This window comes from Rhinatrema bivittatum, chromosome 1, assembly GCF_901001135.1.
Source record: "Rhinatrema bivittatum chromosome 1, aRhiBiv1.1, whole genome shotgun sequence".
NCBI classification, from domain to species: Eukaryota; Metazoa; Chordata; class Amphibia; order Gymnophiona; family Rhinatrematidae; genus Rhinatrema; species Rhinatrema bivittatum.
The window spans coordinates 479,231,808-479,247,774 of NC_042615.1; positions in this window are offsets into that span (position 1 = coordinate 479,231,808).

Here is a 15,967-nt window from a genome sequence, read left to right on the forward strand (position 1 = left end):
GTGCCACCTTTCGATTGTATGCATTTATCCCCATTAGCGGTGATACCAAAAAAGGCCCCAGGCAAATTTCGGCTGATTTTAAATTTGTCATATCCGATTGTTTTTATTCCTCGGTGGGTGTGTTCAGTGCATTACACTTCATTTGATGAGGCAGTGGCCTTAGTGCAGGGTGCAAGAAAAGGGGCTTTAATGGCTAAAGTGGATATAGAATCTGCGTTTCGGTTGTTACCCATTCATCTGGGGAGTTTTCATTTGTTGGGTTTCTTCTTTGAGGGTCATTATTTTGTGGATCGATGTTTGCCAATGGGTTATGTGGTGTCATGTGCATTTTTTGAAGTGTTCAGTAGGTTTTTTCAGTGGGTGATGCAGCGGCATACTGGTTGTGACAGCATGTTGCATTATCTTGATGATTTTCTGTTTGTTGGACCTAGTCAGTCGACGATCTGTCAGGCTCAGTTAGAGGGTTTCTTACAGGTGGCAAGTGCTTTAGGGGTTCCTATTGCACAGGACAAAATGGAAGGGCAGGCTACCTTGCTCATCTTTTTAGGCATAGATTAGATTTGATCAGTATGGTTGCGCGTTTGCCATTAGATAAAGTGAAGAAGTTAAGGGAGTTGATGCAGTTAGTGCGAAAGGCGACTAAAGTGACTTTAAGGCAGATGCAGTCCCTAATCGGTTCACTTAATTTCGCATGTCGGGTTATTCCGTTGGGCAGGGCTTTTATCAGGAGGTTATCAGTGATGACTGTCAGTGTGAAGGCCAGGCATCATTTTATTCAAGTTACCCGCAAGGTGAAGGATGATCTGGTGGGTGTGGGAGGGATTTTTACAGTCATTCAATGGTGTAAGTATGATGCAGGAAGGGGAGGTGTCGAATCAGGAGCTGGAGTTATATTCGGATTCAACTGGGGTGTTTGGTTTTGGGGTTTATTTTCAAGGGCAGTGGTGTGCAGAGCAGTGGCCAGTGTCATGGGAGGAGAAGGGTCTTACGAGGAATATCACATTTTTAGAGTTGTTCCCAATCATTGTGGCATTGGTTATCTGGGGAGAAAGGTAAAGTAATAAAAAAGTGGTATTTTGGTGTGCTAATGTGGGGGTGATGCAAGTTATTAATAGGCAAGCTGCAAAATGCGCACGAGTGTTGACTTTGCTGCGGGAGTTAGTATTCCTTTGCTTGCTTTGTTATATTACTGTGTCGGCTAAGCATGTACCAGGTAATTGGAATCTGATTGCTGATGCTCTTTCTCATTTCAAATGGAATGTCTTCAGGTCGTTGGCACCACAAGCGAACGGAATGGGAGAGCCATTCCCAGAGCATCTGTGGAAGCTTGGCAGTGGGACATGTGGAAATTAATCTGGACATCTTTGGCTCTGACCACCTGGTCATCTTATTTAGTGGGCAGAGCGGTAGTGGCCTGTTTTTTACTGACACTCGAGTGGAGGGGAGGGCCTGCTAGCGACTATGACATCGCACAAGTTGTTATGTGGGCCAAGTTCTACGGTTATTCCTTAGCGTTGATACATGCACAGTTAGCTGGTTTCGCATTTTTTCCAAAAATTACGGGGTTGGGGAAATCCCGTACTTAGTTTCCTAGTTCAAAGAGTATTAAGAGGCTGGAGGAGAGAACGGTGTTTAGTGCAAAACAAAAGGCGACCCATTCGTTATGCTGACTTATTGCTGATAGCGCGGCACCTGGCAATGGTTTGCTGGTCACGATATGAAATATTATTGTTTAGAGCGGCTTTTGCTCTGGCTTTCTTCGGAGTATTGAGAATTGGTGAGTTGGTAGCTAGCTCAAAGACGAATGTTCAGGGCGCTGGATTATTAGCCAGATATGTATGGGTTTATGAAAGGGCGGTTACACTGTGCATACATAGATCCAAGATGGATCAAAGGGGTAGAGGGCAGTGGATTAAATTAGTGCAAGCCAGTGATGAGTTAGTTTTCCCAGTAAGGACTATGCAAGCTTTCATGTGTGCAAGGCCAGCCGTGTCAGGTTTGTTCTTAGTTAATGCGGACAGAATGCCTATGACCAGTTTTCAGTTCGTAAAAGTTTTGAAATTGGTGGTAACCAGATTGGGCTGGGATGTGGAGTATTATACCTTGCACTCATTCCGTATCAGAGTGGCTACTATGGCTGCAGAGTTAGGGATGCCGGTGCAGATGATTCAATCCATCAGGCGTTGGAGATCGCAAGCATTCTCTTCTTATGTCAGAAAATGAATACGATGGGGGAGGGTGAGAGGGGATGTTGCAAGTTAGTAATTGTTTAATTTTCTTTTGCAGAACTGAGGGGGGTTCTCGACTGTCAGGAGTGTGCCTAGGTCGTGGGCCATTCCTTCATCCATTGGGCTCATGAGCGGGTGGAGAAGAGACCATATGGGGAATATTTGTCAATGGACAACCAGAATTGGACACTTCAATGGTTCAGCAAGAGGAGGATGAAATGGGTTGAGTTGGGTACATTCCTGCAGGGGCTTGTTAACAGTTGGGGAGTCCCACGGATTCTGCTAGTGCATTTGGGGGGGGCAATGATATTGGAAAAATGTCTTGCCGGGAATTGTTGGCTTAAATGAGGAAAGACTTTGCCACATAAGAATTGGATGCCAAATACTCGAGTAGGTTGATCAGACATAATTGTCCGACTTAGACACTGGCATGAGCCGGTGTGGAAAAAGGGGGTCAAGAAAATCAATCGGCAGTTAGGGAAGTGGATGCTTCAGCAGGGAGGTTTTTGGGTTAGACACGACTGGTCATGGGAAGTATTGGAAGGTTTTTTCTGGAGAGACGGTGTGCACCTTTTAGAGGTCAGCATCGATTTGTTTAATAATGCCCTGCAGGAAGGGTTTGAAAAATTGATTAAGGAAATATAGGAGGTTGCAGTGGGGGAACAAGGGAAACCAAGTTGTGATGTGTTAATATTGTATTTAAAATGGCAATCAAGGGGGGGAGAATCTCATGTAGTTTGGGGCTGCTACATGAGATGGCCAATGAGCTGGGGGGGCTGATGTTCAGGCCACGCTCTTACCATCGCTGGGACACGGCGGGGTAAGAGTTAAGGGGGAACTGGATTATCCTTACCATTGGGACGAGGTGGTAAGGGACGTTGGACAATGGGGGAAGGGGGGGTGGAGTGTTTACATTGATGTATATTAAGTTGGTGGGCTCGGGTTCTGTGTGCAATAAACTGCGGCCTTGTTTTTAAGCCATAAAAATGTATACTGTGTTTTTGTATGGATGGGGGGAAAGCTGATGCGAGCCGCACATCTTGCTTCCCTATGTCATTATCATTCTTCAAGTACCTCAGTACACTTTGTATTTTGGACAACTTCAAATTGTTATGGGTCTGTTTTATTAGTGGAGGTAGAGATAAGATCCCTAGCTGTATGGGCCCCTGAAACAAGTCTTTCCCCAAGACAGAATAATCCTGGGAGATTCAAGGAGGGCATGAGGGCCCCGCAACTCCCAGATATGACTTCCTCTCTATAACACGCGGGGGGGAGGGAGGGGGAGGCTGCATTCTAAGTAAATGCAGAGGTGTCTGACTGTGCTGCTGCTGCTAAGAATGATCTCCGTCAAAGTATTCTGGTTTTCTTAGCATTGCCAAATCCGAGAATTTTTCAGCCTTCTCACTTGTAATGTGATCATTTTTTCCCATGGGCTATTTGTATGCAAAGGATGAGAGGAAAGATGACACCTTTTTTGACATTTATATAAACCTCTAGAGCAGCTTATTACAGCTGTGAGACTGCAAATTGACTGCGGTTTAACAAGTTGTAGCTACTGTGAGGAATTATTAGAGATGTAAGAGCCCAAAGCTAAAATTTCTTTGTATATCTTGTGAAGCCAGCATCATAAAAGAAAACCACTAACCTACAGGAAGCAATACCTGACATTGCATACACGTGCTTTACGTCCCGATCGGACTGTCCCGTTCGATCTGTGGTTTAATTTTGTGAAAAATGTAGCATTGTCTAAGGGATAATGCCAAATAATACTATTGTATGTGTAAAACAGAGTTATATCATGGATTCCCTGAGTTTCTTAAATGCAAAGTCTGTGAAAGCTAAAACTTGCTCAGTAACTCATCCTTCCTTTACATTTTCCCTTGTTTATCTTTAGATCAATCTCTCCCAGCTGTTTCAAGCCAAAGGCACACCTACATTAACAATAATGTTAAGCAGCACCAGGCTCCACCATGCAGGCAGTGCAGACATGGAGCGGACTCATATGGTCGAAAGAAGAGCCAAAGAAGCACTGAAAGCCTCACCAATCTCTCTCACAAATTTTAAATCAAGGCAAAAGAGAGGACAGAAATGCACAATCTCATCACAATGGGCCAGCTCCCTCTATCTGCAAGTGCAGGAGAAGGAAGAATTTGATGTATTGTGGGCACCCGGCTCAGTTAGTCATCTTGGCTGCTGCATGGGGCTGCCAGAGCTCCTTCACTGCTGCTAATCCCAGTGCTTGGTGTTTGGTGCATGCTCTCCCCATTTCACTCGGTCCTGGAAGGACTCAAAAGAGGTGCTGCATGCAACGAGTGTTCTATACAAAGGTGGGCCTGGCTATCCATGCTCTGCATGCTGCCCGTTATTTTTCACATTCTGGTGTTCATGCTGTGGCTTGGAAGGAGACTACAGATGGTCAAGGAAAGAAACTCCTGCACATTTAAGAGCCACTGCTGGTATCCCTTGTTGCTGTGAGATGCTGAGAGCAGAGCCCAGGAGTTGACTGTTTATTTTGTTTCTAACAAACAAAACAAAACAAATATCGAATTAAAAAAACTGAATTAAAAAAAAAACAAAAAAAATGAAATGATGTTTTTCCTTGCACACCCATACTTCCCTCATCTTTGAGATCTCCTCTCCTTCTCTAAGATCCCGTCTTTATTTCCTTCCCCATTTCTGAGATCTTCTCCCATCTTCCCCAAGATCCCCTCTTCATATTCCTGAGATGCCTTCCTTCTCCTATCCCCTTGAACCCTTCCTCTTTTATCCTGAGATCCCCACCCCTGTATCCCCCATTTTTAAGACCCTCTCTTCCCTCTTGCCATCCCTTCTCCTTCCTTATTTCCTGAGATTCCCTATTTTACTATCCCCAAGATCCTCTATCCCTGATATCCCCCTCCCTCTCCCTTTCCTTTCCCTGATATCCCTTCTCTCCTCTCCCCATCCCTAAGATCCCCTCCTTCCCCCATTCATCTCCCCTTCCTTGGCCAATCCCTGAGATCCCCTCCTTTCCTAGGAAATTTCCTTCCCCTATCCCTGAGGTCTCCTGTCCCCATTTTCCTAAAAAACCTGAGATCCACTCTTTCTCCTTCCTGCATTTCTGAGCTCCCCTTTGAATCCCCACCCTCAGGCCATTCCGGGCTTGGCCCAGAAAACTCAGGAGCAGCAGAGGGCTCTGGAATCTCTAGTGGCCTCTATGGATTGCCTCAGTGCTCACCTAGACCCAACAGTTCCAACAGGCATACAGACCATACACACGTGCTCTGTCATACCGCTTCCAGCTCCCTTCAACTATTCCGGGGAACCTCAACTTTGTCAATTCCTCAACCAGTGCAACATGCACTTCTGGCTCCAGGCTGCGTTGTTTCCGGATGACTCTACTAAGATGACGTACGTCCATTCCTTGTTGGATGGCAAGGCTCTAGCTTGGGCCTCTCCTTTATGGGAGTGTTCCGATCCCATTCTTCAGGACCTTTCTTGGTTTTTGAACTTTTCAAGACCATATTTGAGGACCTAGGTTGCCTGGCCACTTCCGGCTCCGAATTTCTCCAAATTCACCAGGGCGGACGTTCCTTGCCTGACTACAGTATCGAGTTATGGACCCTGGCCACAGAACTCCAATGGGAGGAGGATTGCCTTCAGTCCATTTTTCTGAACGGGTTGTCTTCCAGAATAAAAGAGAACTTGCAGCTCTAGAACTCCCGGTCTCCTTAGACTCCCTTATAGAGATGGCCGGCAGGATTGACCAGTGCTTTCAGGAATGGTCTTGTGAATTACAACACTCTAGAAGACACAAGGTTGCTACCAATTTCCCTCAGCGTCTCACCTCCTCTCCAGGTTTCCTTCCTGCTTCTAGAACCCTGATGCAGGAACCTATGCAACTGGGCTGTGGCTGGCTAACCCCGGAAGACGGCACTGCCAGTCTGGACTTTGACTATACGATGGCGAGGCCAATCACATAATTTCCCGATGCCCGGTAAAAGCCATTAAACTTCCGGGCCTAGGACTAATCGGGGGACTGTTCCTAAGGCTCACTTCTCCAGTTCCCCCATTGACTCTCCCAGTCATGCTTTATGTAGCACCCAGGAATTCAACACGCTGGCCCTAATAGATTCTGAGGCAGGTAGAAATTTTCTCATGTTGGCCCTAGTGAAACAACTTCAAATTCCCATGGAGGTCTGCCCAGTTCCTCTGATTCTCTCCTCTATCCACGGCGTTCCCCTGTCGGGGAGAGTTACATGAATCACTGCTCCCTTGAAGCTTTGCACTAGTTCTCTTCACGTGGAACACCTGGCATTCCATGTTCTTGACAAATCTGTCTACCCAGTGGTTCTTGGACTACCTTGGCTCCAGCAACATTCCCCACAGTTTGATTGGACTTTGCTTCAATTGCCTCACTGGGGTCGTGCTTGCCAGATGACCTGTCTGGAGAAGGTAGAAACTCAGCCTTGCCTCACCACCACCGAGATACCATTGAGTCTTCCTTGGCAGTATGTGCAATTCACTGATGTGTTCTCAGTTAGTATAGCTGTGTTTAAAAAGGGATTGGGAGAGGATCACGTGATGAGCTGAGCCGGTGAGACGTGTTTCTCCTGGCTCCGGGACCCACTCTGCCCATCGAGGCACATCCTACCGCGTTTCTCTCGGCGAATTTGACTTTGACCTTACCTCGGGACAGAGTGCATGTTGGGCACCCGGTCGCTGCACAGATCGGGGGGGGGTGATGTCCGTCAAGAGTGGAAAAAAGGATAAAGAGAGACCTAAAGCATCCGACTCCAAAATGGCGGCCGTCGGAGATAGTGAGTTCACCCCCTCCCCACCGGCATTAACGATCGCGGATATAAAGGAGGCGATTCGTGAAGCGCTGGATGAGCGGTGGTCCCAAATTACATCGCAATTAGGGGAGGTAAGGGAACACTTGGCGACCCTCCCACCCCGGCTTGACCAGGCAGAATCGCGGATTTCAGGGTTAGAAGATGGGGCAGCCGCGTGCGCCACCCTCATGGCCGCTCGAGACAAAGATATCAGGGCCTTGCAATTAAAGGTTGATGAACTCGAGAATCGAGCGCGGCGGGACAACCTTCGATTCTTGGGATTTAAGGAGGACGTCGAGGAGAGATCTCTGTGCCAATTGTTGTCTGACTGGCTACCTGATGTCCTGGCTTTGCCACATTTGAAGGGATCGCTGGTTATTGAACGCGCCCATAGGCTTGGGGCGCGCAACCCGAGCTCAGGGCGGCCTAGACTGGTGATCGCCAAAATTTTAAATTCGGCGCACAAATCCGAAATCTGGCGGGCCACGCGAAACAAGCCGGATTTACAATATCAAGGTACCCAAATTAGGGTTTTCCAGGACTTTTCAGCGTCCGTCTCTGCTGCCCGGCGTGGTTTTGCCCCTAACTGCACGGCCTTACACAGCAAGGGGATAAAATTCTCTTTGATGTTCCCTGCGCGTCTGAGAATTTGGTATGCGGACAAAACACTAGGGATGTGAATCGTTTTTTGACGATTTAAAATATCGTCCGATATATTTTAAATCGTCAAAAATCGTTAGGGCCACGATACAATACCAATTCCCCCGATTTATCGTCAAAAAATCGTAAATCGGGGGAAGGGGGAGGGCAGGAAAACCGGCACACTAAAACCCCCTAAAACCCACCCCCGACCCTTTAAATTAAATCCCCCACCCTCCCGAACCCCCCCCCCCCAAATGCATTAAATTACCTGGGAGTCCTCCGTAGCGGCGGTCCGTGGCTAAATCGGGGGAAGGGGGAGAGCACGAAAACCGGCACACTAGATCGTGAGGTCTTCAGCCGGCGCCATTTTTCAAAATGGCCGCCGCAAAATGGCGGTGGCCATAGACGAAAACGATTCGACGCAAGAGGTCGTTCTGGACCCCCGCTGGACTTTTGGCAAGTCTTGAGGGGGTCAGGAGGCCCCCCCAAGCTGACCAAAAGTTCCTGGGGGTCCAGCGGGGGTCAAGGAGCGATTTCCTGCCGCGAATCGTTTCCGTACGGAAAATGGCGCCGGCAGGAGATCGACTGCAGGAGGTCGTTCAGCGAGGTCCAGAAATCTCGCGAGGGTTCCGGACCTCGCTGAACGACCTCCTGCAGTCGATCTCCTGCCGGCGCCATTTTCCGTACGGAAAACGATTCGCGGCAGGAAATCGCTCCTTGACCCCTGCAGGACCACCAGGAACTTTTGGCGAGCTTGGGGGGGCCTCCTGACCCCCACAAGACTTGCCAAAAGTCCAGCTGGGGTCCGGAATGACCTCTTGCGTTGAATCGTTTTCGTCTATGGCCGCCGCCATTTTGCGGTGGCCATTTTGAAAAATGGCACCGGCTGAAGACCTCACGATCTAGTGTGCCGGTTTTCGTGCTCTCCCCCTTCCCCCGATTTAGCCACAGACCGCCGCTACGGAGGACTCCCAGGTAATTTAATGCATTTGGGGGGGGGGTTCGGGAGGGTGGGGGATTTAATTTAAAGGGTCGGGGGTGGGTTTTAGGGGGTTTTAGTGTGCCGCTGGACCACCAGGTAATTTAAGGCATTTGGGGGGGGGATTTAATTTAAAGGGTCGGGGTGGGTTTTAGGGGGTTTTAGTGTGCCGGCTCACGATTTTAACGATTATGACGATACTTTACACACACAAACGGCAACAATACGATTCCCTCCCCCTCCCAGCCGAAATCGATCGTTAAGAAGGATCGAGGACATGATTCACATCTCTACAAAACACACCTGTTTGAGACCCCGGAGCTGGCTCAGGTATTTATGGATACTCTGAGTAAGTAATTAGCCTCGGCAAGTGGCGATCGAGGAGTAGAGTTCATCTTGCTTTACCTGATCTCGCTGGGAACGGCGGGCTGCCCTTCACGTTTTTTTTGGAGCTTCTGGGCCTTTGACTCCGCGATGGACTATTGGGCTTGTTGTGGACGACTCCAGCTCTGGATCATTCCGAGCATATGGGATTGCATAGACGGTCTACAGACTCGTCGGGGGTCTTTTTTCGTCTGTTTTTTTTTTCTCCCCTCGAGTTGGCGGATCTGGTTTTTTTTCAGGTCTCGCTCTCCTGATACTGTGTAGTAGGCCATTCGACTCTTTTTTCTCTCTTTACTAGGGGCACTTTTGATGCCCGTAGCGGCCCATTTGGACAAGGAGGGGTTTTCTTTCTTTTTTTTAATATAGTTCCCCTTTGGACCTTTTTTTACCATTGTTGGTAGTCGTGTCCCTCCTTTTGTTGAGGATGCGGCGCTCTGGTCTGGTTTTTATGGGGGAGACTGTTTCTTGTACCCATGTTTGTTTTTTTTTCTACTTTGCTTTATTTTCCTGTTTTTGCGATATACCGTTTTACCACCTCTGGTACTAGTGTGTTGGCGCTGTGTGGTTGTGTTTGGTTATACATGCCTGTTCCTTGTCTTTGCCAGTTCTCTTTTATGGTGCACTACTGGTTTGGGGCCGCCCATTATTTCTTGTAAGAGTGGGTTCCCGGACTCATCAATACGGGATCCTCATGTCTTCCTTGGCAGGAGACATTAGTAGGGGACTGGATAAGGGAGAGTTGGGGTTGGGGGGGCTCTGGGTGCGTGGGAGGGTGGGGGGAATTCAGGGGAGGGGTGTGGGGAAGGGGAGGGTTAGGGAGGGGGATTGGGGTTTCTGGGAGGGGGGGAGGGAGATAATCCGGATACCATTGCAGTTTGGGCGGACAGAGGGGTTGGGTGTTAGGCGCAACTACAGTGGTTTAGCTGGATCCCTGAGAACCCGGTGGTTGGCGGCGGTGGCTCCGGCTGGGAGGGCCTCTGCCGCCCTTATTACTCTGACCGATTGTGACATCCTGTACTCTATTCTGTGGTATGGGTAATTCCACTAGATTTATCTCGTGGAATGTGTGCGGCCTCCACTCCCCTATTAAACGCACCAAAGTACTTTCTCACTTGAAGAAACAGTCGTTGGCGGTGGCCTTTTTACAAGAGACCCACCTTACAGACGAGGAGCACGAAAAACTTAGGCGCCTGTGGGTGGGAGAGGTGAGATACGCCTCCGCCACTTCTAAATCCGCGGGCGTGGCGATTCTTTTTCATAAGCAATTCCCAATTGTAATAAACAAGGAAATAAAAGATCCCCAGGGACGCTACTTGATTTTGGTAACCGAACTTTATAATCAGACGGTGGTGCTCTGTAATTTGTATGCCCCCAACACTTATGATCCTGGATTCTATCGCAGTTTGTATGCCCATTTAATTCCATATTTGTCTGATATTTTAATTATTGGGGGTGATTTTAACACCATTAGGGATCCACACTTGGATGCATCTCAGAGTCGCCGGTGGGATGCGGGAATTGGTAGGGGCCCTGCGTTGCTGGAGTCTCGCCTCCATTTATTGGATGTTTGGCGGGACCTGCATCCCACTGAGCGTGATTTTACACATCTTTCCAGGGCACATTCCTCTTTCTCACGCATAGATTACTTTCTTGTGAGCACCCACGCCTTTCACAGGGTTGTCGAGGCGGGTATCGAGAGCATTGTGATCTCGGACCATGCCCCTGTGTGGGTAGATATGGGTTTTCTATCTCCGTTCACCTCCCCCAAAATTTGGAGATACCCCTACTTTCTTGCCCAAGATGAGAAATTTACAGAGTTTCTCCTGACAAAATGGAAAGACTATACGGCCAATAACTCACTTCATGAGTCTAACCCCGTGTTATTTTGGAGTGCGGCCAAGGCGGTGATGCGGGGGGAAATCATCTCTTATGTATCCCACCACCGGAAAACCCTTAATCATCGTATTATGACTCTTAATGCCCAGGTGCGCCTTGCTAGAACTCAGTTGATTCGTGCCCAATCCAAGGAGACGAGAGCGTCCTATTTGTCCAAGCAGCATGCTCTTAATTCCCTTCTACACCAGAGGGCAAAGAAGAGCCTTCTTTACTATAAATGTAAACTCTATCAGTACAGTAACAAGACAGGGCGTATGATGTCTAACCTTATTAAGTCCTCGGGGGTCAGTAGATTTATCCCTGCGCTGCGTAAATCCCCGACTGCAGTGGTCAGAGACACACCCTCTATATTAACGGGTTTTCGCGATTTTTATTCTTCCCTATATGCATCCGACGGGTGGAACCAGGACGCTTGCCAGCGGTTTTGTGATCTAGTGTCCCTCCCTCACCTGACCCGGGATCAATGTACTATGCTGAATGCTCCCATCTCGGAGGCGGAGATACGCCTGGCAATCCAAAGATCAAAACATTTTAAAGCCCCGGGACCTGACGGGTTTACAGCGGAGTTCTTTAAATTGTTGGCAGATCAGGTGTCCAAGCCGCTGTCTTTGATGTTCTCCGCCTTGGTGGCTCAAGGTGCTTTCCCTGCCCATGCGAATTTGGCGCATATCACTCTGATACCGAAGGCTGGTAAGGACCCCCTTCTACCGGAATCCTACCGTCCGATAGCCTTACTTAACTACGATCACAAGCTGCTGGCCAAAATCTTGGCGGACAGACTGGCTGTTTTCCTTCCTGCTCTGGTGGGGGAGCATCAGGCGGGGTTTGTCCGCCAACGTTATGCGCTTAATAATATTCGCAAAGTCTTGAGTGCTATGACGATGAGTCAATGGATGTCCCACCCATACTTGACTATCAGTTTCGATGCCGAAAAAGCGTTCGATAGGGTGGAGTGGGATTATCTGTTTTATGTCTTGAGACGTCTGGGTTTTGGAGGTTTTTTCCTACAGGCTATTCAACTACTTTACAGTGAACCGAAAGCGTGTATAGTGGCCAATGGGGCGCAATCGGACCCCTTCCCGGTGGGCAGGGGTACTCGACAGGGCTGTCCTCTTTCCCCTCTCTTATTCCTTTTACAATTAGAGCCTCTGTTACTTGCCATTAATGGGTCTCGAGAGATTCGAGGCGTTCGCATGGGCGATGACATTTTTAAGCAAGTTGCCTTTGCCGACGATCTCTTGGTCTTCATCACTAAACCTCACACGTCCCTACCCCCTTTGCTGCGATTGATTCAGGATTTTGGGAGGTTTTCTGGGCTTCGACTTAATAGGTCCAAATCTTTGGTATTGGCATTCCCTTGCACCTTGAGGGACACCTGGTTAGGCCCCATCCCTTTACAGTGGGCGGGTGACGACCTCCGATATTTAGGGGTTCATCTGCCAGGGACTCCGGAACGCATATATCAAGCCAATGTACCTCGTTTGCTTCATCAGACCCAAAACACTTTGAAAATCTGGGGGTCCCTGCCCCTTTCGGTTGCGGGGCGCGTCTCGCTTTTCAAAATGACCATATTGCCGAAATATTTATTTATTTTATTTAACACTTTTCTATACCGACCTTCATGGTAGAGACCATATCAGGTCGGTTCACATCGAATAGGGGAACTGAACCAAGAACAGTAACCAAAACACAAGGTTGAACGTGAAAAAGCAAAGTTACATTTAACAGGGAAATTAAACTTGGAGGCATAGACTGCTGGAAGGAAGGAAAGGCTAGAGATAGCGGAGAAATTATTAGTATAAACAGAGCAGTCAGGAGGCTCTTATTCTGGGCTTAGGGGTAATATGGAAATCCATTGCTCCTAAAGGAAGTTCTGTCGACTATTGTGTGTCATGGGTATCTGAGAAGGCTTGGCGGAAAAGCCAGGTCTTAAGTTTTTTCTTGAATGTTGGTAGGCAGGGTTCCATTCTGAGGTCGGCTGGGATGTTGTTCCAGATAGTTGGGCCTGCTGTTGAAAAGGATCGGTCTTTAGTTGAGAGGAGGCGTGTGGCTTTTGTAGGTGGGGTCTGTAGGGTTCCTTTATATATTTCTCTAGTCGGTCTGTTGGTGAGGTGGAGATTGAGGGGGAATTTGAGGTCCAGATGCAAGTGATTGTAGATGACTTTGTGGATTAAGGTGAGTGATTTGTGGAGGATTCTGTACTTCACTGGGAGCCAGTGTAGGTTACGTAGGATGGGAGATATGTGTTCTCCCCGGTTGGTGTTAGTCAAGATTCTTGCGGCAGCGTTCTGTATCAACTGTAGCGGCTTGGTGGTAGAGCTGGGGAGCCCCAAGAGGAGTGCACTGCAGTAGTCGATTTTAGCAAATATCAAGGCTTGCAGGACTGTTCTGAAGTCGTGGAAAAAAAGTAGGGGTTTGAGTCTTTTTAGGACTTGAAGCCTGTAGAAACAATCTTTGGTTGTGGTGTTGATCATTTTCTTGAGGTTTAAGCGGTTGTCTAGTAACACCCCGAGATCTCGTACGTGGGTATGCATGAGCTGGGTGTTAAGGATGGTCTGTGGGAGTGGGTTGTCTTGGTTAGAGGAGATGAGGAGGAGTTCGGTCTTGGATGCGTTAAGGACCAAGTTGAGGCTGTTAAGCAGGCTGGTGATCCGATTTAGGCAGTTGTTCCAGAGCGAGAGTGATTTTGCGATGGATTCTGTTATCGGAATCAAAATCTGCACGTCATCTGCATACAGAAAATGAATAAGGTTAAGGTCTGTTAGAAGCTGACAGAGTGGGAGGAGGTATATATTAAAGAGAGTGGGTGATAACGATGATCCTTGGGGTACTCCGAGTGAGGACCTTGTTGAAGGAGATTCTTTATTATTTATTTTAACTTTGTAACTTCTATTACTAAGGAAAGACGTGAACCAACTGAGGGCTGAACCTAATATACCTATTTCTGCTAGGAGAGTCAGAAGGATGGTGTGGTTGACGGTGTCGAAGGCTGCCGAGATGTCCAATAGAACTAGAAGGAAGGAATGGCCCTTGTCTAATCCCAGAATGATATGGTCTGTTAAGGAAATGAGGAGTGTTTCTGTATTGCGAGATTTGCGGAATCCGTATTGGGAAGGGAATAGAATGTTGTGATCCTCTAGATATTCTGACAGCTGAGTGTTAACCAGTTTCTCTGTAAGTTTGGCTAAGAACGGTAGATTTGAGATAGGGCGGAAGTTAGCAGGTTCTTTGGGGTCTAAGTTATGCTTCTTGAGGAGGGGTTTAAGGGAAGCGGATTTTAAGCTATCTGGGTATCTCCCTTGTGCTAATGAGCAGTTTATAATATTAGCTAGAGGTCCTGCAATCATGTTTGGAATCAGTAGCAGGAGTTTGGATGGTATATTGTCTGCTGGATGGCTAGATGGTTTCTGTTTCTTAAGGAGAGATTCAATCTCCCCGGGAGATGTCAGATCGAAGTTGTCAAGCTTGATTCCAGTATGGGAGTGAGTGGTGGAGAATGTAGAGCATGTGGTGGTGTTGGTTGGTAGGAGAGCCAGGGTATTTGTGATCTTCTGTTGAAAGAAAGAAGCAAGTTCATTGGCCTTGGATTGTGCTAGATCATCAGGTATCGTTGGTGGGGATGACTTTGTGATTTGTGACACATAAGAGAAAAGTGCCTTGGCGTCATATTGGAGGTTGTGGATTTTACTTGCATAGTATTCTCTTTTTGACTTTAGGATTGAGGTCCTATAATGGTGTAGGGTTCCTTTGTAAGATGAGAGTGTAACAGAGTTGGGGGCTTTGCGCCATCTATTTTCTTTGTGGCTTTACCTCTTGCAGAATGTGCCCCTGCTATTGAAACGCAAGGATTTGGCCGCCTTGGAGCGCTCATTGCGCACGTTCTTATGGCGGGGTGGGAAATCTAGACTTCCTCTACGGTGGCTACAAAATCCTTGGGGGATGGGTGGTTTAGGTGTGCCCGATCTTGCTCGTTATAATTTAGCCTGCAATTTGCGGCTAATACGTAATTGGCTGATGGGGACCTCCCACTATACGTCCTTATCGGTGGACCAAGCTCTTTTGCATCCACTGGCCCCGGCCTATGTGCTGCAGGTGGGTTCAAGTCGCCTTCCCGCCATTGTGTCCCAGGCTGCGTTAGTTAAGCCTCTCAGGCTTACTTGGCTGCGTATTACCAGGCTTTTACAAGTCCCCTCGACATGTGCTTACTTTTTACCTCTCAGGGGGAATGTCGATTTCCCAGCGGGGTCTCAGTCCGTCATGTTTAAGGAATGGGTGTCCAAAGACATTACCCACTTGGGACATCTGTGGACTCGTGAAGGGGAATTTATGCAGTTCTCGGATTTTCGCGACTTGTACCATTTAGGGGCTACCCATACTTTCCCATACTTGCAAGTCTGCCACTATGTGCATACTTTGCCGGCGGCGACTAAGGAGCTTTCACTGTTCACTACACTAGATAGTCTTTTTCACTTTGTGCAGACCAGAACTCCTTCCTTATCTAGTTATTATAAATTTTTGCAGCACCGGCTCCGGTTGGATGTCTGCTCCTACCTCGTAGAGTGGTGGAATAGGGATGGGGACTTTTGTCTTACGAGCCTGATTTTACGCAACTGTTTCCGGCACATCGCCAGGATCTCAGCTAATATGTATTTTAGGGAAATGCAATTTAAATTTTTAAGTCGGGCATACGTTTCTCCCCAGATGGCGTACAATTCATCTATAGCTGCTTCATCTTCCTGTGTTCGCTGTCCTGGGACGGTGGGCACGCTGTCCCATGCCTTTTGGTCGTGCCCTTTGGTCCGTAAATTTTGGCGTAAAATAGCGGATTATATGGCAGATTTATTGGATGTGGCCCTGCCTTTTTCACCCATGTGGTTTTTATTTGGTTGCATTTCCCCCATTAGAGTTCGAGATCCTGGTGCGCGCCTTTTATTACAAAAAGCTAGTTTGGTGGGGAAGAAAACTATTTTGTTGATTTGGCGTTCCCCGGAGCCCCCATCTTTTTGGGGGTGGAGGAATCAACT